Source organism: Phyllobates terribilis, unplaced genomic scaffold, assembly GCF_046119375.1.
Source record: "Phyllobates terribilis strain yellow unplaced genomic scaffold, ASM4611937v1 Scaffold_4__5_contigs__length_816908805, whole genome shotgun sequence".
Classification (NCBI taxonomy): Eukaryota; Metazoa; Chordata; class Amphibia; order Anura; family Dendrobatidae; genus Phyllobates; species Phyllobates terribilis.
In genome coordinates, this window is record NW_027362764.1 from 252,768,872 (window position 1) to 252,794,175 (window position 25,304).

The following is a 25,304-nucleotide window of genomic DNA, read 5'->3' on the forward strand; positions in this document are numbered from 1 at the left end:
TCTGAAAAAATATTTGGGCTTCTAGCAGTGTGTGGGACTTGGTCTATTAGTCTATCTATACTGACCTCCATCAGGTTGCAAATTAAAAATAATTTTTTTCTTCATTTAGCTCTGAAAAAATATTTGGGCTTCTAGCAGTGTGTGGGACTTGTTCTATTAGTCCTTCTATACTGACCTCCAGCAGGTTGAAAATTGAATATAATTTTTTTCTGCATCTAGCTCTGAAAAAATATTTGGGCTTCTAGCGGTGTGTGGGACTTGGTCTATTAGTCCATCTATACTGACCTCCACAGGTTGCAAATTAAAAATAATTTTTTTCTGCATCTAGCTCTGAAAAAATATTTGGGCTTCTAGCGGTGTGTGGGACTTGGTCTATTAGTCCATCTATACTGACCTCCATCAGGTTGCAAATTGAATAAAAAAAATTTCTGCATCTAGCTCTGAAAAAATATTTGGGCTTCTAGCGGTGTGTGGGACTTGGTCTATTAGTCTATCTATACTGACCTCCATCAGGTTGCAAATTAAAAATAATTTTTTTCTTCATTTAGCTCTGAAAAAATATTTGGGCTTCTAGCAGTGTGTGGGACTTGTTCTATTAGTCCTTCTATACTGACCTCCAGCAGGTTGCAAATTGAATATAATTTTTTTCTGCATCTAGCTCTGAAAAAATATTTGGGCTTCTAGCGGTGTGTGGGACTTGGTCTATTAGTCCATCTATACTGACCTCCATCAGGTTGCAAATTCAAAATAATTTTTTTCTGCATCTAGCTCTGAAAAAATATTTGGGCTTCTAGCGGTGTGTGGGACTTGGTCTATTAGTCCATCTATACTGACCTCCATCAGGTTGCAAATTAAAAATAATTTTTTTCTGCATCTAGCTCTGAAAAAATATTTGGGCTTCTAGCAGTGTGTGGGACTTGGTCTATTAGTCCATCTATACTGACCTCCATCAGGTTGCAAATTGAATAAAAAAATTTTCTGCATCTAGCTCTGAAAAAATATTTGGGCTTCTAGCGGTGTGTGGGACTTGGTCTATTAGTCCATCTATACTGACCTCCATCAGGTTGCAAATTAAAAATAATTTTTTTCTGCATCTAACCCAGCCAATAGTTTTGGCCTAATACCACAGTTTGGCCACTCAGCTCTGCTCGGTTACCATCCATTGTTTTTTTGTGCAAACAACTCCAGAGTTGTGAATTAGTTAACCACCTAAATGAGTGGAAAAAGGCCTGCTGCTGGTGGAAAGGGGAATAGGCGTGTTGGGAAGGGGAAAAAAGGTTGTGTCCGTGGGGTAGGTGCAGAAGAAAGACCATCTTCCAGCCAAACTAAAATGTCTACTTCTTTTAGCGGACAATGTGATAAGATCCCTTTCTTACGGCCACGCCAATCGCTACAAATTCCAGATGAGGCACAAAAACAGCAGGTGCTTCAACGGATATCAAGTGCTCCTTTAAGTGGGCTCTCCTCCACATCAACTTCAACATCACAAATACTCCAGTCCTCAAAGGTGTCACCCAAATCGCACTTGCTTCCTCACAGCTCCCAAATCTCCAGCTGCCCGTCTGAGTATGAGGTAGAACAGATGGTTGAGTCTGCAGAGCTGTTTACTCATACTATAGCCTGGGAATCAGAGGTCGACTCCAGCGCTTCTGTGAATCCAGACGAGGAAATGATCTGCACTGATGCCCAGAATCTTTATGAGTCGGATCCAGGACCAGACGCAGAAGGTTCTGACCATAATGTAGACCCTCATTCCCAAACTGTAACTCCTGTTGGTGGAGACAATGAGGAAGACGATGATAAGACTCAAATACCTGATTGGAGCGACAACTTTAGTTTTTTGTCAGGGCAGGAACAGGTTGGCTCTGAGGACGACGGGTGTGATAACGCACAGGGTGATGATGATGAGGTCGGAGATCCCACTTACTGTCAACCCACAGTCAGCCAAGAGATGAGGTCAGCAGAGGAGGTGGAGGAAGATGCTAGTGACGACGAGGTCAGGTTGCGCCTTCCTGGACAGAGACGTAGTACTGGAAGCACGTCAACAACTGCATCCTCAAACACAACTCTGCCTCTCACCACAAGTCGTGGTGGCTCTTCAGGTCGCATGAGTGCTAAGCCTTGCATAGCCTGGGCATTTTTTCAGATCGATAAAGATGACCCAACTCGTGTTATCTGTAACATTTGTCAGCAAAAGCTAAGTAGAGGCCAAAAAATACATAGTTTGAGTACTTCATGCATGAACCGGCACATGGACATGAAGCATAAGTTGCAGTGGGAAGCTCAGTGTGCTACAATGCGGTCTAGCCGGCCGGGCCAACCACCGTCTGCCATATCTTGTGCATCCGCGGCCTCTTCATCCTCTGTGACTGGGGGGACAGCAGTCACACCTGTTTTGGGGCGCAGACCTGCCACCTCTTTACCCGCAACAGCCAGCGTGATTGGCAGGTCATCATTTTCTTTGGAGGTGGTAACACCAGCTGGTCTTGAGCGCTGTCCGACATCGATAGCACCACCTTTGGATCAAGGCAACCTAACATGTCCGCCTGCATCTTCCTCACAGACCGGCAGTTTGCCGGGGACACCCTTATCAACCCCGTCTAAGCACAATAGCCAGCCCTCGGTCCCTCAGATGTGGACAAGTAAAAGACCATTTCCTCCTAGCCATGAGAAAGCTAAGAGGTTGAATTTCACCATCTGCAAGCTCTTGGCTACAGAAATGCTGCCTTTCCGCCTGGTGGACACAGAGGATTTTCGAGACCTTATGTCCGTCGCAGTGCCCCAGTACCAGATGCCCAGTCGGCACTACTTCTCAAAGAAAGGTGTGCCTGCGCTCCACCAGCATGTCGCACACAACATCACCGCTTCTTTGAGAAACTCTGTGTGTGACAGGGTGCATTTCACCACAGACACTTGGACGAGTAGGCATGGACAGGGGCGTTACATGTCGCTGACTGGGCACTGGGTAACTATGGTGACAGCAGGACAAGGGGCTGCTGTCCAAGTCTTGCCGTCCCCACGAGTTGTGCGTCAATCCTCTTTATGTCATTTTTCCTCCACTGCTTCTGCCTCCTCAACCTCCTCTCGGTCTTCCACCTGCACCCAAAGCCTGTCTGGTCATGCCACAAGGTTTCTAACTGCGCAGAAGGGATCCTGCACACCTCCTTACTATGCTGGCAGTAGGGCTCAACGTCATCAGGCGGTTTTTACATTGAAATGTCTGGGAAATGTGAGTCACACAGCTGAGGAGTTGTGGTCAGCTCTGGAGAACCAATTTCATGAATGGTTGTCTCCACTGGACCTGAAACCAGGGAAGGCCGTGTGCGACAATGCTGCAAACCTGGGTGCGGCCCTTCGCCGGGGCAATGTCACACACGTGCCTTGTATGGCTCACGTGTTGAACCTGGTTGTCCAGCAATTTTTAGCCCACTATCCCAGACTAGATGGCCTTCTGCAGAGGGCACGGTCGCTGTATGCTCACTTCCGCCGTTCGCATCCCGCAGCTCAGCGACTTACATCTCTACAGAAGTCGTTGGGCCTGCCACTTCACCGGCTAAAATGCGATGTGCCTACCCGGTGGAATTCAACTCTGCACATGTTGCAGCGACTGTGGCAGCACCGACAAGCCCTGGTGCAATACGTTCTGACGTATAGCCTGGGCCAACGAGATTCAGAGGTTGGGCAAATCACGCTGGAGGAGTGGTCTCAGATCAGGGACCTATGCACCCTTCTGCACAGTTTTGAAATGGCGACGAAGATGTTTAGTGCTGACGATGCCATTATCAGCATGACTATTCCGGTGATTTACATGCTGGAGCACATGTTAAACAGAATTCGGAGTCAGGTGGTGGCACAAGAAGAGGTGGAGGAAGTAGAGGAGGAGGAGTTGTATGCGGAAGGGCTAACATCTGCAAGGTCCAGACGGTCGGCAGCACCAGGGCGGCAGGCATGTGAGGGTGGGGGAGATGATTTTACCAGGGCGCATGGTAGCAGCCAAACTAGTGAGGAAGGTGCAGGAGCCCAGGAAGAAGTGGAGGACGAACTGATGGAAGACTCATCAGATGAGGGAGACCTTGATCACATTTCTGTTGTGCGAGGTTGGGGGGAGAGGACAGAGGAAGGAAGCATGATTGTTACCTCGCCACCAACACAACAGGGACTTGGTGCTCCTGGATGCGCAACACACATGAGTGCCTTCTTGCTGCACTACCTGCAACATGACTCTCGAATTGTGAGAATTAGAAATAATCCTGACTACTGGGTTGCCACACTGTTAGATCCCCGGTACAAAAGTAAATTTGCAGAAATTATTCCTGCCATAGAAAGGGATGCACGCATGCAGGAGTATCAGCAGAGACTGTTGCAGAATCTTACATGTGCTTTTCCACAAAATACCAGTGGTGCACGTAGTGAATCTCACAGTTCCAACTTGCCAACCGTGGGACCGTCAAGTGTTCAGCACTCAAACCGTAACAGAACCACAGTATCTGCTGGTAACATCAATTTTGCGGAATCATTTCACCACTTTTTTAGCCCATCCTTTGCAAGGCCACAGGAGACAAGAAGTCTGACACATAGTCAACGCCTAGAGACGATGGTACAGGAGTATCTCCAAGTAAACATTGAAGCCATGACTGTGTCACTGGACCCTTGCTCTTTTTGGGCTTCCAATCTGGATAAATGGCCGGAGCTAGCCACTTACGCCTTGGAGATCTTGTCATGCCACGCAGCCAGCGTTCTGTCTGAACGTGTGTTCAGCGCTGCTGGTGGTGTGCTGACAGATAAGCGCACGCGGCTCTCCACTGATAATGTAGACAGACTCACGTTCATAAAGATGAACAAATCATGGATCCGAAACGACTTTTCTACCCCTGTGTCATCCTGGGGAGAGTAAAAGCTTGATGATTGGTTAAAATCACCCTACCAACCGTTTTAAGCTTTCAAATTACTAATCATGTTTATCTGTATCTTGACTGGAAAATAATTTGGGCTTTGTAGCAGTGTGCAGCACTGATCCTATTAGGCCATCTATAATAAGCTTCACCAGATTTAAAATTAAAAATAATTTTTAGCTGCATCTAGCCCGGAAAATAATTTTGGGGCTCCGAGATGCGCAAGACACATAAGTGCCTTCTTGCTGCACTACCTGCAGCATGACCCTCATATTGTCAGAATTCGAAGTAATCATGACTACTGGGTTGCCACACTCTTAGATCCCCCAAACTTTTCGATCAACCTTTTCATTTTAATAAAGACCAAAAAAATGGTCATTTTTGAAATTATAAGCATTAGCAGGTTGTTAGAAACTGAAATCAAACAGTTTTCAACTCAAAACTTTATTCTAGGTGATGTTACATTTTCACATAGGACCCCTTGTTCGAAAGGAGCTTCTGAACTCTCTCGTCCATTGAATTTGTCAGGTTTTGGATGGTTTCTGCTTCAATTGTTTTGCATGAGGACAGAATACCCTCCCAGAGCTGTTGCTTAGATGTGAACTGCCTCCCGCCATCATAGACACTCCTTTTAATGATGCTCCAAAGGTTCTGAATGGGGTAGAGGTCAGGGGAGCATGGGGGTCACACCATAAGTTTGTCCCCTTTTATGCCCATATCAGCCAGAGATGCAGATGTTTTATGTGCAGCATGAGATGGTGCATTATCATGCAGAAAAATGATCTTGCTGTGAAATACACGGTTCTTCTTCTTGAACCATGGCAGGAAGTGCTGTTTGAGAAGATCCACATACATTATGGAGTTCATCTTTAGCGCCTTCAGGGATCCTAAAGGGGCCGACAATCTCTCTCCTCATGATTCCAGCCCAAAACATTACTCCACCTCCTCCTTGTTGGCGCTGTAGCCGTGTTTGCGTGGGGTGTCCATCAACCAGCCATCCTCCACTCCATTCATCTGGACCATCGAGCGCTGCACGGCACTCATCCGTGAACAAAACAGTTTTGAAATCAGTCTTCATGTAATGTTTGGCCCACTGGAGCCGTTTCTGCTTGTGTGAAGTGGATAGAGGAGGTCGACAGGATGGCGTATGCACAGCTGCAAACCTCTGAAGGACCCTGCATCTTGTTGTTCGGGGGACGTTGGAGGCACAAGCAGCTTCAAAAACTTGTCTGCTGCTATGACAAGGCTTTTTTGCCGCTGCTCTTTCAACCTGACGTAATTGCCTGTAGGAAAGAGTCCTCAATTTGCCCTTATCAGCACGCACACGTGTGTACTGTGAATCAGCTACATACTTCTTGATTGCCAAGACACTTCATCCTGATCATCGCACAATGTTGATTGTAGTCATGCCTTGACCTAAACACTCCACAATTTGTTGCTTCTCAGCAGCCGACACATCCTTTTTCTTTCCCATTTTGGCAGAAAATGTAGGCTGCTTAATAATGTGAGAGAGCCTTCTTAAGTAGTCTTGCCTTTCATTGGACACACCTGCCAAACTAATTAGCACAGGTGTCTGCAATTGCTTACAGTGATATAAAGAGCCCTGACACACATCACCATCAATGAGTTTAACTGACAAACAAACAAATTCTTCCCTTATCACTCCTAAACACTTTTTGCATAATAATTTGGAACGCGGTGTACATGTGCTTTTCCACAAAACACCAGTGGTTCACGTAGTGAATCTTACAGTTCTAACTTGCCAACCGTGGTCTGTATGGAATTGTTCAATAAAGGGCCCAAAATTAAGATAACATAGATGGGAGAGGTCTCTATGAATAGGAATTCCTAAGTATTTGATACCCTGTGAGGGCCAGGCAAAGGGAAAGTTGGACTGGATGGAATCCTATATGGATTTAGGGAGGGAGACATCGAGGGCCTCAGACTTCGCTGCATTGATTTTAAAATTTTACCATGTAACAAAGTGATCTATTTCAGCCATAACAGCAGGGATGGATATATGTGATTGAGTGATATATACTAGGACATCATCAGCAAATAGAGAGCACTTGTACTCGGTGCCTCCCACCTCAATCCACCTAATATTGGGGTTATGACGAATTGATGAGAGCAGGTGCTCCGTCACTAGGATGTATAAGAGAGGGGACAGAGGACATCCCTGCCTTGTCCCATTGGTGATTGTGAAAGGTGATGAAAATGTTCTGACGCACCCCCTGGGCCTTGGGACACCCGGAGCCGGACCCTTTTTGGTGGATGCTGGTGGTTGTAGTCTTCGTGGCGGCGATCCGGTTTCGTGGCTCAGGGCGGTCAAACCAGTGGCGGAACTATTTATGTGGTTTTGATGTTTAAATGTCCGACTACGCCACCCGTGGATTGCGGTCAGAGTGAACCACCGCTACAGGGCAGACCGCTAAGGCTGGTGTTGTGGGTGCAGCAGAGCGTAGCATAACTCCCCACGGGAGGAGTATAGCCTCAGGGCAGTGTATGCGGAGGATGGGGGTGATGGTGCAGGGCAGCAGCAGTAACGACACGGAGTCAGTGATGCAGTTCAGGGCCTTTACTCACAGTTCTTATTATCCAGACCACGTCTGCAGGTAACGGCTGCCCACGTCGTACTGTGCTCACCAGGTGAGGGGCTCAGACAACTCCCAGATAACTTTGGAGCGCTTCACAGGACCCCCTTTGTGTGTCCTTTGTCTGGCCTTTCTTACCAACACTTCTGTCCGGCTGCCTCGGGCCTCCTCTTGGTAAACTTGGCGCCAGTTTCCCTGACCCTATGTGGTGCCTTCCTAGCGGGTGGAGCAAGGGGCTGCGCCACATAAAATGTCAGAGCCTCCGGTTTCTAGCTGAGGGTCGTTTCCTGCCTCCACTAGTTCGGGGACCGGTCTCCCCCTTTGGCCTGACCCCTCCACGCAGGTGGATTCGGGCGTGCGGTGGCGACTCGCCCGTCCGCACCCCTGGGATCCCTTCATTCCTCGTTCCTGGAGCCTTCTCCGCTCCTCTTCCTTCCTTCTCCCTCTTGCAGGCCTGGGCCTCTGTTACTAGGCCCGCCTCCGGAGCAGAGCTCATGCAGAGCCCCTGCTCCCTGCCACTTCTGCTCAGACTTCTCTGCACTGAACTAAGATGGTGCCCACCTTTTATACTCCCTTCTCAATGCACCCAGGAACTGCTTCCTCCCTGCTCCTGCACTGCAGGGTTCCCCTTCCTCAGTGTTCCCTCCCCCCACTCCAGCCAGGGACAGGGACTGTCGTGCCCATCTCAGGGGCATATTGGTCGCCCTGCCCCACGGCAATGTGGTGTAATGCATGCAGGTGTCGGGTCCTGATCCACACTCCATCCTGATCTGAGAGTGAGATATCACACCTCTGGGTGAGGTGCAATACGTCTGTAGCAACCGAGCCCTCGGTGCTACAGTTCCATTTATCTTCAGCCTAGGTGACGTATTGTGATAAAGGGCCGTGATTTTGGCTATAAAAGGGTCCCCTAGACCCCTACCCCAAGCTTTTTAAGAGAATCATATATGGCGTGCCAGGAGACTCTATGGAATGCTTTCTCAGCATCCAACGAGAGTATCTACTTACAAATTTTTAACTGCATCTAGCCCAGGAAATACTTTGTGCCTAGTAGCAGTGTCTGCTAGTCAGCGGATTATCCCGGCTGTTAAGCAAGCTACACCACCTGTAGTTTGGACACTTAATTTTTTCAAAGGAAATGCTTCGGGACCACGGGATACTTAGTGAAGAGCATCAGGAGGCACCCCAAGGCATAGGGGCTGGGACTGGCACTAGGATGCCTTGCGGTGGACAGCCGAACTCGATCCTTATAAAAGCTTTTTAACTGCAGCAGCTTTAGTGGACGCTACTGGAGCTGGAATTACGCGGCTGCTGGCATGAGACTTGCCCTCCAATAGATCCTTGTAAATGGATTTAAAGTGTATTCATTCAAATTAGAGGGACAATTTAAATTAAAAAGCTTAGAGCTGCCTCCACCACAGGGGGGCTCTCTCGACCCACCAGCGGACAGGCACCAGTATTGGGAGAGGGGGGCTGGCCGTCAGGGTTCACCGCGGCTCTGGCACAAACCCGGCGACACGGAGGTGGCACGGGCAGGAGCGGACTGGCCGTCTCGGCTTCTCACTTTTTGGATTTTAGAAGGGCATGACATGCCTATATCTGTGTCTCCCCCTCCTTTTACTCCTCCACCTCTTTTCTTTTCGCATGACTATATGTACTTGTCACTTTTCCATGTGTTAGTTGTGTCTTCTGAGCAGTTTGTCAGCTTTTGGACACCTTTGAAGGTGTTTTCTATGTGTTTCTATATGTTTTTGTTTGCCTGCCATTGGTTTTAACGGTGTTCGAAGGTGTTCGACGAACAGTTCGACGAACAGTTCGGCGAACACACGGGTGTTCGACGAACCGAACCGAACTCGAACACTACGGGGGTGGCTCAACACTAGGTCACAGTAGCTTAAAAAGACGGTTTGAATGCCCCTCGGAAGAGCCGTGGAGGTCACAGTACCTTAAAAAGACGGATTTAATGCCCCCCGGTAGAGACGTGGAGGTCAGAGTAGGTTAACAAGACGGTTTTAATGCCCCTCAGAAGAGACGTGGAGGTCAGAGTAGCTTAACAAGACGGTTTTAATGCCCCTTGGAAAAGTGGTGGAGGTCACAGTAGCTTAACAAGACGGTTTTAATGCCCCTCGGAAGAGACGTGGAGGTCACAATAGCTTAACAATACGGTTTTAATGCACCTCGGAAGAGACGTGGAGGTCCCAGTAGCTTAACAAGACGGTTTTAATGCCCTTTTGAAAGCTGGTGTAGGTCGCAGTAGCTTAACAAGACTGTTTTAATGCCCCTTGGAAAAGTAGTGGAGGTCACAGTAGCTTAACAAGACAGTTTTAGTGCCCCTTGGAAGAGACGTAGAGGTCACAGTAGCTTAACAATACAGTTTTAATGCCCCTCAGAAGAGACGTGGAGATCACAGTAGCTTAACAAGACGGTTTTAATGCCCCTTTTAAAAGTGGTGGGGTTCACAGTAGCTTAACACGACGGTTTTAATGCCCCTCGGAAAAGACGTGGAGGTCACAGTAGCTTAAAAAGACGGTTTTAATGCCCCTTTGAAAACTGGTGTTGGTCGCAGTAGCTTAACAAGATGGTTTTAATGCCCCTTGGAAGAGACGTGGATGTCACAGTAGCTTAGCGAGACTGTTTTAATGCCCCTTGGAAAAGTGGTTGAGGTCGCAGTAGCTTAACAAGACCGTTTTAATGCCCCTTGGAAAAGTGGTGGAGGTCACAGTAGCTTAACAAAACAGTTTTAATGACCCTCGGAAGAGACGTGGAGGTCACAGTAGCTTAACAAGACGGTTTTAATGCCCCTCGGAAGAGACGTGGAGGTCACAGTAACTTAACAAGACGGCTTTAATGCCTCTCGGAAGAGACGTGGAGGTCACAATAGCTTAACAAGACGGTTTTAATGCACCTCGGAAGAGACGTGGAGGTCCCAGTAGCTTAACAAGACGGTTTTAATGCCCCTTGGAAAAGTGGTGGAGTTCACAGTAGCTTAACACGACGGTATTAATGCCCCTCGGAAAAGACGTGGAGGTCACAGTAGCTTAAAAAGACGGTTTTAATGCCCCTATGAAAACTGGTGTTGGTCGCAGTAGCTTAACAAGATGGTTTTAATGCCCCTTGGAAGAGACGTGGAGGTCACAGTAGCTTAACGAGACTGTTTTAATGCCCCCTGGAAAAGTGGTGGAGGTCACAGTAGCTTAACACGACGGTTTTAATTCCCCTCGGAAAAGACGTGGAGGTCACAGTAGCTTAAAAAGAAGGTTTTAATAAACCTCGGAAGAGCCATGGAGTTCACAGCAGCTTAAAAAGACGGTTTTAATGCCCCTCGGAAGAGACGTGGAATTCACAGTAGCTTAACAAGACGGTTTTAATGCCCCTCGGAAGAGACGTGGAGATCACAGTAGCTTAACAAGACGGTTTTAATGCCCCGTGGAAAAGTGGTGGAGGTCACAATAGCTTAACAAGACGGTTTTAATGCCCCTCGGAAGAGACGTGGAGGTCACAGTAACTTAACAAGACAGCTTTAATGCCTCTCGGAAGAGACGTGGAGGTCACAATAGCTTAACAAGACGGTTTTAATGCACCTCGGAAGAGACGTGGAGGTCCCAGTAGCTTAACAAGACGGTTTTAATGCCCCTTTGAAAACTGGTGTATGTCGCCGTAGCTTAACAAGATGGTTTTAATGCCACTTGGAAAAGTGGTGGAGGTCGCAGTAGCTTAACAAGACGGTTTTAATGCCCCTCGGAAAAGACCTGGAGGTCACAGTAGCTTAAAAAGACGGTTTTAATGCCCCTCGGAAGAGCCGTGGAGGGCACAGTAGTTTAAAAATACGGTTTTAATGCCCCTCGGAAGAGACGTGGAGGTCACAGTAGCTTAACAAGACGGTTTTAATGCCCCTCGGAAGAGACGTGGAGGTCCCAGTAGCTTAACAAGACAGTTTGAATGCCCCTTGGAAGAGACGTGGAGATCACAGTAGCTTAACGAGACGGTTTTAATGCCCCTTGGAAAAGTGGTGGAGGTCGCAGTAGCTTAACAAGATGGTTTTAATGCCCCTTGGAAAAGTAATGGAATTCACAGTAGCGTAGCAAGACGGTTTTAATGCCCCCCAGAAGAGACGTGGAGGTCACAGTAGCTTAACAAGACGGTTTTAATGCCCCTCGGAAGAGACGTGGAGGTCACAATAGCTTAACAAGACGGTTTTAATGCACCTCGGAAGAGACGTGGAGGTCCCAGTAGCTTAACAAGACGGTTTTAATGCCCCTTTGAAAACTGGTGTAGGTCGCAGTAGCTTAACAAGATGGTTTTAATGCCCCTTGGAAAAGTGGTGGAGGTCACAGTAGCTTAACAAGACGGTTTTAATGCCCCTTGGAAGAGACGTGGAGTTCCCAGTAGCTTAGCAAGACGGTTTTAATGCCCCTTGGAAAAGTGGTGGAGGTCGCAGAAGCTTAACAAGACGATTTTAATGCCGCTTGGAAAAGTGGTGGAGGTCACAGTAGCTTAACAAGACGGTTTTAATGCCCCTCGGAAGAGACGTCGAGGTCACAGTAGCTTAAAAAGACGGTTTGAATGCCCCTCGGAAGAGCCGTGGAGGTCACAGTAGCTTAAAAAGACGGATTTAATGCCCCCGGTAGAGACGTGGAGGTCAGAGTAGGTTAACATGACGGTTTTAATGCCCCTCAGAAGAGACGTGGAGGTCAGAGTAGCTTAACATGACGGTTTTAATGCCCCTTGGAAAAGTGGTGGAGGTCACAGTAGCTTAACAAGACGGTTTTAATGCCCCTCGGAAGAGACGTGGAAGTCACAATAGCTTAACAATACGGTTTTAATGCACCTCGGAAGAGACGTGGAGGTCCCAGTAGCTTAACAAGACGGTTTTAATGCCCTTTTGAAAGCTGGTGTAGGTCGCAGAAGCTTAACAAGACTGTTTTAATGCCCCTTGGAAAAGTGGTGGAGGTCACAGTAGCTTAACAAGACAGTTTTAGTGCCCCTCGGAAGAGACGTGGAGGTCACAGTAGCTTAACAATACAGTTTTAATGCCCCTCAGAAGAGACGTGGAGATCACAGTAGATTAACAAGACGGTATTAATGTCCCTTTGAAAAGTGGTGGAGTTCACAGTAGCTTAACACGACGGTTTTAATGCCCCTCGGAAAAGACGTGGAGGTCACAGTAGCTTAAAAAGACGGTTTTAATGCCCCTTTGAAAACTGGTGTTGGTCGCAGTAGCTTAACAAGATGGTTTTAATGCCCCTTGGAAGAGATGTGGAGGTCACAGTAGCTTAACGAGACTGTTTTAATGCCCCTTGGATAAGTGGTTGAGGTCGCAGTAGCTTAACAAGATCGTTTTAATGCCCCTTGGAAAAGTGGTGGAGGCCACAGTAGCATAACAATACAGTTTTAATGCCCCTCAGAAGAGACGTGGAGATCACAGTAGCTTAACAAAACAGTTTTAATGCCCCTCGGAAGAGACGTGGAGGTCACAGTAGCTTAAGAAGACGGTTTTAATGCCCCTCGGAAGAGACGTGGAGATTACAGTAGCTTAAAAAGAAGTTTTTAATAAACCTCGGAAGAGCCGTGGTGTTCACAGTAGCTTAAAAAGACGGTTTTAATGCCCCTCGGAAGAGACGTGGAAGTCACAGTACCTTAACAAGACTGTTTTAATGCCCCTTGGAAGAGCCGTGGAGTTCCCAGTAGCTTAACAAGACGGTTTTAATGCCCCTTGGAAAAGTGGTGGAGGTCGCAGTAGCTTAACAGGACGGTTTTAATGCCCCTCGGAAGAGAAGTGGAGATCACAGTAGCTTAACAAGACGGTTTTAATGCCCCGTGGAAAAGTGGTGGAGGTCACAGTAGCTTAACAAGACGGTTTTAATGCCCCTCGGAAGAGACGTGGAGGTCACAGTAGCTTAACAAGACGTCTTTAATGCCTCTCGGAAGAGACGTGGATGTCACAATAGCTTAACAAGACGGTTTTAATGCCCCTTTGAAAACTGGTGTAGGTCGCAGTAGCTGAACAAGATGGTTTTAATGCCACTTGGAAAAGTGGTGGAGGTCACAGTAGCTTAACAAGACGGTTTTAATGCCCCTCGGAAAAGACGTGGAGGTCACATTAGCTTAAAAAGACGGTTTTAATGCCCCTCGCAAGAGCCGTGGAGGGCACAGTAGCTTAAAATACGGTTTTAATGCCCCTCGGAAGAGACGTGGAGGTCACAGCAGCTTAACAAGACGGTTTTAATGCCCCCCGGAAGAGACGTGAAGGTCCCAGTAGCTTAACAAGACAGTTTGAATGCCCCTTGGAAGAGACGTGGAGATCACAGTAGCTTAACGAGACGGTTTTAATGCCCCTTGAAAAAGTGGTGTATGTCGCAGTAGCTTAACAAGATGGTTTTAATGCCCCTTGGAAAAGTGGTGGAATTCACAATAGCGTAGCAAGACGGTTTTAATGCCCCCCAGAAGAGACGTGGAGGTCACAGTAGCTTAACAAGACGGTTTTAATGCCCCTCGGAAGAGACGTGGAGGTCACAAAAGCTTAACAAGACGGTTTTAATGCACCTCGGAAGAGACGTGTAGGTCCCAGTAGCTTAACAAGACGGTTTTAATGCCCCTTTGAAAACTGGTGTAGGTCGCAGTAGTTTAACAAGATGGTTTTAATGCCCCTTGGAAAAGTGGTGGAGGTCACAGTAGCTTAACAAGACGGTTTTAATGCCCCTTGGAAGAGACGTGGAGTTCCCAGTAGCTTAGCAAGACGGTTTTAATGCCCCTTGGAAAAGTGGTGGAGGTCGCAGAAGCTTAACAAGACGATTTTAATGCCGCTTGGAAAAGTGGTGGAGGTCCCAGTAGCTTAACAAGACGGTTTTAATGCCGCTCGGAAGAGACGTCGAGGTCACAGTAGCTTAAAAAGACGGTTTGAATGCCCCTCGGAAGAGCCGTTGAGGTCACAGTAGCTTAAAAAGACGGATTTAATGCCCCCTGGTAGAGACGTGGAGGTCAGAGTAGGTTAACAAGACGGTTTTAATGCCCCTCAGAAGAGACGTGGAGGTCAGAGTAGCTTAACAAGATGGTTTTAATGCCCCTTGGAAAAGTGGTGGAGGTCACAGTAGCTTAACAAGACGGTTTTAATGCACCTCGGAAGAGACGTGGAGGTCCCAGTAGCTTAACAAGACGGTTTTAATGCCCTTTTGAAAGCTGGTGTAGGTTGCAGTAGCTTAACAATATGGTTTTAATGCTCCTTGGAAAAGTGGTGGAGGTCACAGTAGCTTAACAAGACGGTTTTAATGCCCCTTGGAAGAGACGTGGAGTTCCCAGTAGCTTAACAAGACGGTTTTAATGCCCCTTGGAAACGTGGTGGAGGTCACAGTAGCTTAAAAAACCGTTTTAATGCCCCCCGGAAAAGACGTGGAGGTCACAGTAGCTTAAAAATACGTTTTTAATGCCCCTCGGAAGAGCCATGGAGGTCACAGTAGCTTAAAAAGACGGTTTTAATGCCCCTCGGAAGAGACGTGGAGGTCACAGTAGCTTAACAAGATGGTTTTAATGCCCCTCGGAAGAGACGTGGAGTTCCCAGTAGCTTAACAAGATGGTTTGAATGCCCCTTGGAAGAGACGTAAAGGTCACAGTAGCTTAACGAGAGTGTTTTAATGCCCTTTGGAAAAGTGGTTGAGGTCGCAGTAGCTTAACAAGACCGTTTTAATGCCCCTTGGAAAAGTGGTGGAGGTCACAGTAGCTTAACAAGACAGTTTTAATGCCCCTCGGAAGAGACGTGGAGGTCACAGTAGCATAACAAGACGGTTTTAATGCCCCTCGGAAGAGACGTGGAGATCACAGTAGCTTAACAAGACGGTTTTAATGCCCCTTGGAAAAGTGGTGGAGGTCACAGTAAGCTTAACACGACGGTTTTAATGGCCCTCGGAAAAGACGTGGAGGTCACAGTATCTTAAAAAGACTGTTTTAATGCCCCTCGGAAGAGCCGTGGAGGTCACAGTAGCTTAAAAAGACGGTTTTAATGCCCCTCCGAAGAGACGTGGAGGTCACAGTAGCTTAACAAGACGGTTTTAATGCCCCTTGGAAGAGACGTGGAGTTCCCAGTAGCTTAACAAGGCGGTTTTAATGCCTCTTGGAAAGGTGGTGGAGTTCGCAGTAGCTTAACAAGTAGAGATGAGCGTTGTTCTACTCGAACTGTTCGCCAATCTCAAATTTGAGCTGTTTTGGGCGGTGTTCGAGCCGTTCGGCGAACACGAACGATTTGAGAAAAATTCGGCTGTTCGAGGTTATGTTCGATAACTGTTCGTGCACCAAAATCATAACTGGATTTTTTCTCAGTAATGATGAAAATTAATGTTAATACGCAGTTTGAGTGTACAGCGGGGTGGGGGGAGGGGCAGGGGATGGATCTCTGCAGGAATAATGAAGATCTCCATTTTTTTTTCTCTTTCCCGCATTTGCAGTGGGGAGGTGCAGTCTGTCAGCCTATCAGCAGCGCACACACGGAGCGAACTGCTGTTTTTCACACAAGCAAGGGCATGTGTCATTGGCAGTGTATGTCACATGTCCTTGCCCTATAAGATCAAGCCATTTTCCCCGTCGCCACCATTTTCTCACTGCTGCAGCTGCGTGTTAGACGGCACCGCTGTTGCTGTGTGCGCTATACCTTGTTAATTTCAAGCCAATTTTCGCACAAATCTACAGATAGCTTGGGAGTAGGGAATAGTTGTGATTGCAGTCCTTTTAAGGACTAGGTTACAGCATTTCCTACGACTTTTATCAGGCCGGTCTGTGCTCTTAAATAGATAGATTGTGGGAGTAAAGACTAATTGTAATTGCAGTCCTTTTCAGGACTAGGTTACATCAGTTCCTATCAGTTTTTGCCAGGCAGGTCTGTGCCAGTGCTGTGCAAGTTTTTTTCACAGCATTTGGCTGAATCTAGCAAAGCTAATCCTTTTTGGCCTATTGCAGGGTGTGTTAGTCAGTGGAGTAGCCTATCTGTGTTGCAAGATATACCACCTGTGTATAGAATACCAATTTTTTTACTGCACCTAGTGAAGTAAAATCTTTTGGGCATAGCATCATTCTATTAGTCCATCTATACTGACCTCCATCAGCAAATTGAATATAATTTTTTTCTGCATCTAGCTCTGAAAAAATATTTGGGCTTCTAGCAGTGTGTGGGACTTGTTCTATTAGTCCATCTATACTGACCTCCATCAGGTTGCAAACTGAATATAATTTTTTTCTGCATCTAGCTCTGAAAAAATATTTGGCCTTCTAGCAGTGTGTGGGACTTTCTCTATTAGTCCATCTATACTGACCTCCATCAGGTTGCAAATTAAAAATAATTTTTATCTGCATCTACCTCTGAAAAAATATGTGGGCTTCTAGCTGTGTGTGGGACTTGTTCTATTAGTCCATCTATACTGACCTCCATCAGGTTGCAAACTGAATATAATTTTTTTCTGCATCTAGCTCTGAAAAAATATTTGGCCTTCTAGTAGTGTGTGGGACTTTCTCTATTAGTCCATCTATACTGACCTCCATCAGGTTGCAAATTAAAAATAATTTTTACCTGCATCTAGCTCTGAAAAAATATTTGGCCTTCTAGCAGTGTGTGGGACTTTCTCTATTAGTCCATCTATACTGACCTCCATCAGGTTGCAAATTAAAAATAATTTTTATCTGCATCTACCTCTGAAAAAATATTTGGGCTTCTAGCTGTGTGTGGGACTTGTTCTATTAGTCCATCTATACTGACCTCCATCAGGTTGCAAACTGAATATAATTTTTTTCTGCATCTAGCTCTGAAAAAATATTTGGCCTTCTAGCAGTGTGTGGGACTTTCTCTATTAGTCCATCTATACTGACCTCCATCAGGTTGCAAATTAAAAATAATTTTTATCTGCATCTAGCTCTGAAAAAATATTTGGCCTTCTAGCAGTGTGTGGGACTTTCTCTATTAGTCCATCTATACTGACCTCCATCAGGTTGCAAATTAAAAATAATTTTTATCTGCATCTAGCTCTGAAAAAATATTTGGCCTTCTAGCAGTGTGTGGGACTTTCTCTATTAGTCCATGTATACTGACCTCCATCAGGTTGCAAATTAAAAATAATTTTTATCTGCATCTAGCTCTGAAAAAATATTTGGGCTTCTAGGTGTGTGTGGGACTTGTTCTATTAGTCCATCTATACTGACCTCCATCAGGTTGCAAACTGAATATAATTTTTTTCTGCATCTAGCTCTGAAAAAATATTTGGCCTTCTAGCAGTGTGTGGGACTTTCTCTATTAGTCCATCTATACTGACCTCCATCAGGTTGCAAATTAAAAATAATTTTTTTTCTGCATCTACCTCTGAAAAAATATTGGGCTTCTAGCTGTGTGTGGGACTTGTTCTATTAATCCATTTATACAGACCTCCATCAGGTTGCAAACTGAATATAATTTTTTTATGCATCTACCTCTGAAAAAATATTTGGGCTTCTAGCTGTGTGTGGGACTTGTTCTATTAGTCCTTCTATACTGACCTCCATCAGGTTGCAAACTGAATATAATTTTTTTCTGCATCTAGCTCTGAAAAAATATTTGGCCTTCTAGCAGTGTGTGGGACTTGTTCTATTAGTCCACCTATACTGACCTCCATCAGGTTGCAAATTCAAAATAATTTTTTGTCTGCATCTAGCTCTGAAAAAACATTTGGCCTTCTAGCAGTGTGTGGGACTTTCTCTATTAGTCCATCTATACTGACCTCCATCAGGTTGCAAACTGAATATATTTTTTTTCTGCATCTACCTCTGAAAAAATATTTGGGCTTCTAGCTGTGTGTGGGATTTGTTCTATTAGTCCATCTATACTGACCTCCATCAGGTTGCAAATCGAATATAATTTTTTTATGCATCTAACCCAGCCAATAGTTTTGGCCTAATACCACAGTTTGGCCACTCAGCTCTGCTCGGTTCCCACCCATTGTTTTTTTGTGCAAACAACTCCAGAGTTGTGAATTAGTTAACCACCAAAATGAGTGGAAAAAGGCCTGCTGCTGGTGGAAAGGGGAATAGGCATGTTGGGAAGGGGAAAAAAGGTTGTGTCCGTGGGGTAGGTGTTAAAGCAACAGTAACATCTGCAGAAGAAAGACCATCTTCCAGCCAAACTAAAATGTCTACTTCTCTTAGCGGACAATGTGATAAGATCCCTTTCTTACGGCCACGCCATTCGCTACAAATTCCAGATGAGGCACAAAAACAGCAGGTGCTTCAACGGATATCAAGTGCTCCTTTAAGTGGGCTCTCCTCCACATCAACTTCAACATCACAAATACTCCAGTCCTCAAAGGTGTCACCCCAATCGCACTTGCTTCCTCACAGCTCCCAAATCTCCAGCTGCCCGTCTGAGTATGAGGTAGAACAGATGGTTGAGTCTGCAGAGCTGTTTACTCATACTATAGCCTGGGAATCAGAGGTCGACTCCAGCGCTTCTGTGAATCCAGACGAGGAAATGATCTGCACTGATGCCCAGAATCTTTATGAGTCGGATCCAGGACCAGACGCAGAAGGTTCTGACCATAATGTAGACCCTCATTCCCAAACTGTAACTCCTGTTTATGGAGACAATGAGGAAGACGATGATGAGACTCAAATACCTGATTGGAGCGACAACTTTAGTTTTTTGTCAGGGCAGGAACAGGTTGGCTCTGAGGACGACGGGTGTGATAACGCACAGGGTGATGATGATGAGGTTGGAGATCCCACTTACTGTCAACCCACAGTCAGCCAAGAGATGAGGTCAGCAGAGGAGGTGGAGGAAGATGCTAGTGACGACGAGGTCAGGTTGCGCCTTCCTGGACAGAGACGTAGTACTGGAAGCACGTCAACAACTGCATCCTCAAACACAACTCTGCCTCTCACCACAAGTCGTGGTGGCTCTTCAGGTCGCATGGGTGCTAAGCCTTGCATAGCCTGGGCATTTTTTCAGATCGATAAAGATGACCCAACTCGTGTTATCTGTAACATTTGTCAGCAAAAGCTAAGTAGAGGCCAAAAAATACATAGTTTGAGTACTTCATGCATGAACCGGCACATGGACATGAAGCATAAGTTGCAGTGGGAAGCTCAGTGTGCTACAATGCGGCCTAGCCGGCCGGGCCAACCACCGTCTGCCATATCTTGTGCATGCGCGGCCTCTTCATCCTCTGTGACTGGGGGGACAGCAGTCACACCTGTTTTGGGGCGCAGACCTGCCACCTCTTTACCCGCAACAGCCAGCGTGATTGCCAGGTCATCATTTTCTTTGGAGGTGGTAACACCAGCTGGTGTTGAGCGCTGTCCGGCATCGATAGCACCACCTTTGGATCAAGGCAACCTAACATGTCTGCCTGCATCTTCCTCACAGACCGGCAGTTTGCCGGGGACACCCTTATCAACCCCGTCTAAGCACAATAGCCAGCCCTCGGTCCCTCAGATGTGGACAAGTAAAAGACGATTTCCTCCTAGCCATGAGAAAGCTAAGAGGTTGAATTTCACCATCTGCAAGCTCTTGGCTACAGAAATGCTGCCTTTCCGCCTGGTGGACACAGAGGATTTTCGAGACCTTATGTCCGTCGCAGTGCCCCAGTACCAGATGCCCAGTCGGCACTACTTCTCAAAGAAAGGTGTGCCTGCGCTCCACCAGCATGTCGCACACAACATCACCGCTTCTTTGAGAAACTCTGTGTGTGACAGGGTGCATTTCACCACAGACACTTGGACGAGTAGGCATGGACAGGGGCATTACATGTCGCTGACTGGGCACTGGGTAACTATGGTGACAGCAGGACAAGGGGCTGCTGTTGAAGTATTGCCGTCCCCACGAGTTGTGCGTCAATCCTCTTTATGTCAAAGTTCCTCCACTGCTTCTGCCTCCTCAACCTCCTCTCGGTCTTCCACCTGCACCCAAAGCCTGTCTGTTCATGCCACAAGCTTTCTAACTGCGCAGAAGGGATCCTGCACACCTCCTTACTATGCTGGCAGTAGGGCTCAACGGCATCAGGCGGTTTTTACTTTGAAATGTCTGGGAAATGTGAGTCACACAGCTGAGGAGTTGTGGTCAGCATTGGAGAACCAATTTCATGAATGGTTGTCTCCACTGGACCTGAAACCAAGGAAGGCCGTGTGCGACAATGCTGCAAACCTGGGTGCGGCCCTTCGCCGGGGCAATGTCACACACGTGCCTTGTATGGCTCACGTGTTGAACCTGGTTGTCCAGCAATTTTTAGCCCACTATCCCAGACTAGATGGCCTTCTGCAGAGGGCACGGTCGCTGTGTGCTCACTTCCGCCGTTAGCATCCCGCAGCTCAGCGACTTACATCTCTACAGAAGTCGTTGGGCCTGCCACTTCACCGGCTAAAATGCGATGTGTCTACCTGGTGGAATTCAACTCTGCACATGTTGCAGCGACTGTGGCAGCACCGACAAGCCCTGGTGCAATACGTTCTGACGTATAGCCTGGGCCAACGAGATCCAGAGGTGGGGCAAATCACGCTGGAGGAGTGGTCTCAGATCAGGGACCTATGCACCCTTCTGCACAGTTTTGAAATGGCGACGAAGATGTTTAGTGCTGACGATGCCATTATCAGCATGACTATTCCGGTGATTTACATGCTGGAGCACATGTTAAATAGAATTCGGAGTCAGGTGGTGGCACAAGAGGAGGTGGAGGAAGTAGAGGAGGAGCAGTTGTATGCGGAAGGGCTAACATCTGCAAGGTCCAGACGGTCGGCAGCACCAAGGCGGCAGGCATGTGAGGGTGGGGGAGATGGTTTAACCAGGGCGCATGGTAGCAGCCAAACTAGTGAGGAAGGTGCAGGAGCCCAGGAAGAAGCGGAGGACGAACTGATGGAAGACTCATCAGATGAGGGAGACCTTGATCACATTTCTGTTGTGCGAGGTTGGGGGGAGAGGACAGAGGAAGGAAGCATGATTGTTACCTCGCCACCAACACAACAGGGACTTGGTGCTCCTGGATGCGCAACACACATGAGTGCCTTCTTGCTGCACTACCTGCAACATGACCCTCGAATTGTGAGAATTAGAAATAATCCTGACTACTGGGTTGCCACACTGTTAGATCCCCGGTACAAAAGTAAATTTGCCGAAATTATTCCTGCCATAGAAAGGGATGCACGCATGCAGGAGTATCAGCAGAGACTGTTGCAGAATCTTACATGTGCTTTTCCACAAAACACCAGTGGTGCACGTAGTGAATCTCACAGTTCCAACTTGCGAACCGTGGGACCGTCAAGTGTTCAGCACTCAAACCGTAACAGAACCACAGTATCTGCTGGTAACATCAATTTTGCGGAATCATTTCACCACTTTTTTAGCCCATCCTTTGCAAGGCCACAGGAGACAAGAAGTCTGACACATAGTCAACGCCTAGAGACGATGGTACAGGAGTATCTCCAAGTAAACATTGAAGCCATGACTGTGTCACTGGACCCTTGCTCTTTTTGGGCTTCCAATCTGGATAAATGGCCGGAGCTAGCCACTTACCCCTTGAAGATCTTGTCATGCCCCGCAGCCAGCGTTCTGTCTGAACGTGTGTTCAGCGCTGCTGGTGGTGTGCTGACAGATAAGCGCACGCGGCTCTCCACTGATAATGTAGACAGACTCACGTTCATAAAGATGAACAAATCATGGATCCGAAATGACTTTTCTACCCCTGTGTCATCCTGGGGAGAGTAAAAGCTTGATGATTGGTTAAAATCACCCTACCAACCGTTTTAAGCTTTCAAATTACTAATCATGTTTATCTGTATCTTGGCTGGAAAATAATTTGGGCTTTGTAGCAGTGTGCAGCACTGATTCTATTAGGCCATCTATAATAAGCTCCACCAGATTTAAAATTACTAATCATGTTTATCTGTATCTTGGCTGGAAAATAATTTGGGCTTTGTAGCAGTGTGCAGCACTGATCCTATTAGGCCATCTATACTAAGCTCCACCAGATTTAAAATTAATAATAATTTTTAGCTGCATCTAGCCCGGAAAATAATTTTGGGGCTCCGAGATGCACAAGACACATAAGTGCCTTCTTGCTGCACTACCTGCAACATGACCCTCATATTGTCAGAATTCGAAGTAATCATGACTACTGGGTTGCCACACTCTTAGATCCCCCAAACTTTTCGATCAACCTTTTCATTTTAATAAAGACCAAAAAAATTGTCATTTTTGAAATTATAAGCATTAGCAGGTTATTAGAAACTGAAATCAAACAGTTTTCAACTCAAAACTTTATTCTAGGTGATGTTACATTTTCACATAGGACCCCTTGTTCGAAAGGAGCTTCTGAACTCTCTCGTCCATTGAATTTGTCAGGTTTTGGATGGTTTCTGCTTCAATTGTTTTGCATGAGGACAGAATACCCTCCCAGAGGTGTTGCTTAGATGTGAACTGCCTCCCGCCATCATAGACACTCCTTTTGATGATGCTCCAGAGGTTCTGAATGGGGTAGAGGTCAGGGGAGCATGGGGGTCACACCATAAGTTTGTCCCCTTTTATGCCCATATCAGCCAGAGATGCAGATGTTTTATGTGCAGCATGAGATGGTGCATTATCATGCAAAAAAATGATCTTGCTGTGAAATACACGGTTCTTCTTCTTGAACCATGGCAGGAAGTGCTGTTTGAGAAAATCCACATACATTATGGAGTTCATCTTTAGCGCCTTCAGGGATCCTAAAGGGGCCGACAATCTCTCTCCCCATGATTCCAGTCCAAAACATTACTCCACCTCCTCCTTGTTGGCGCTGTAGCCGTGTTTGCGTGGGGTGTCCATCAACCAGCCATCCTCCACTCCATCCATCTGGACCATCGAGCGCTGCACGGCACTCATCCGTGAACAAAACAGTTTTGAAATCAGTCTTCATGTAATGTTTAGCCCACTGGAGCCGTTTCTGCTTGTGTGAAGTGGATAGAGGAGGTCGACAGGATGGCGTATGCACAGCTGCAAACCTCTGAAGGACCCTGCATCTTGTTGTTAGGGGGACGTTGGAGGCACCAGCAGCTTCAAAAACTTGTCTGCTGCTATGACAAGGCTTTTTGCCGCTGCTCTTTTAACCTGACGTAATTGCCTGTAGGAAAGAGTCCTCAATTTGCCCTTATCAGCACGCACACGTGTGTACTGTGAATCAGCTACATACTTCTTGATTGCCAAGACACTTCATCCTGATCATCGCACAATGTTGATTGTAGTCATGCCTTGACCTAAACACTCCACAATTTGTTGCTTCTCAGCAGCCGACACATCCTTTTTCTTTCCCATTTTGGCAGAAAATGTAGGCTGCTTAATAATGTGAGACAGTCTTCTTAAGTAGTCTTGCCTTTCATTGGACACACCTGCCAAACTAATTAGCACAGGTGTCTGCAATTGCTTACAGTGATATAAAGAGTCCTGACACACATCACCATTAGAGATGAGCGGTGTTCAACTAGAACTGTTCACCAATCTCAAATTCGAGCTGTTTTGGGTGGTGTTCGAGTTGTTCGACGAACCCGAACGATTTGCAAAAAATTCGGCTGTTCGAGGTTATGTTCGATAACTGTTCGTGCACCAAAAGCGTGTCCTGCATGTCTGGCGCTATTTAGAGCACCAATCATGCAGGGATTGTCTGCCACTCACTGTAATGCCACAGCCATGGTGGTTGTGGCATTACAGTGATTGCCCAAATCGATGGGAACTGTGCTCACAGTGAAACATGAAAAGCCGGCAATTCAGCAGCGGCATACACCGGTACCCGACAATTTAGAACCAAAAGAATAGAGCTTCACACATAGATTAGATAGATAGAAAAATGTCAGTCACACATATAAGAAGCACAGTGACAGTGTTGCTTACTGTACTTGTCATTTAGTGTAAAGGATTTATCAAAAAAAATAATAGTGTTTTCATGCACCGTCTCTTTAAAAAAGCTGGCTGGCAATTCAGCATCTGTACCCGACAATTTAGAATAGAAGGAATAGAGAATCACACATAGATTAGATAGATAGAAACATGTCAGCCACATATATACGAAGTACAGTGACAGTGTTGCTTACTGTACTTGTCATTTAGTGTAAAGGATTTATTAAAAAATATAATAGTGTTTTCGTGCACCGTCTCTTTAAAAAAGCCGGCCGGCAATTCAGCAGCGGTACCCGACAATTTATAACAGACAGAATAGAGCTTCACACATAGATTAGATAGATAGAAACATGTCAGTCACATATATATGAAGTACTGTGACAGTGTTGCTTACTGTACTTGTCATTTACTGCAAAGGATTTATTAAAAAAAATAATAGTGTTTTCATGCACCATCTCTTTAAAAAAGCCGGCCGGCAATTCAGCATCTGTACCCGACAATTTATAACAGAAAGAATAGAGAATCACACATAGATTAGGTAGATAGAAACATGTCAGTCACATATATATGAAGTACTGTGACAGTGTTGCTTACTGTACTTGTCATTTACTGCAAAGGATTTATTAAAAAAAAATAATAGTGTTTTCATGCACTGTCTCTTTAAAAAAGCCGGCCGGCAATTCAGCATCTGTACCCGACAATTTATAACAGACAGAATAGAGCTTCACACATAGATTAGATAGATAGAAACATGTCAGTCACATATATAATAAGTACAGTGACAGTGTTGGTTACTGTACTTGTCATTTAGTATTAAAATAAAGGATTTATTATTAAAAAAAATTGGCGTGGGGTTCCCTGTAATTTTAGTCTCTAGCGGAGGTTAAGCAGACAGCTGGGGCAGATGTTTGAAGCCTGGGAAGGGGGTAATACCCACGGAGCTTCCCAGGCTACTAATAT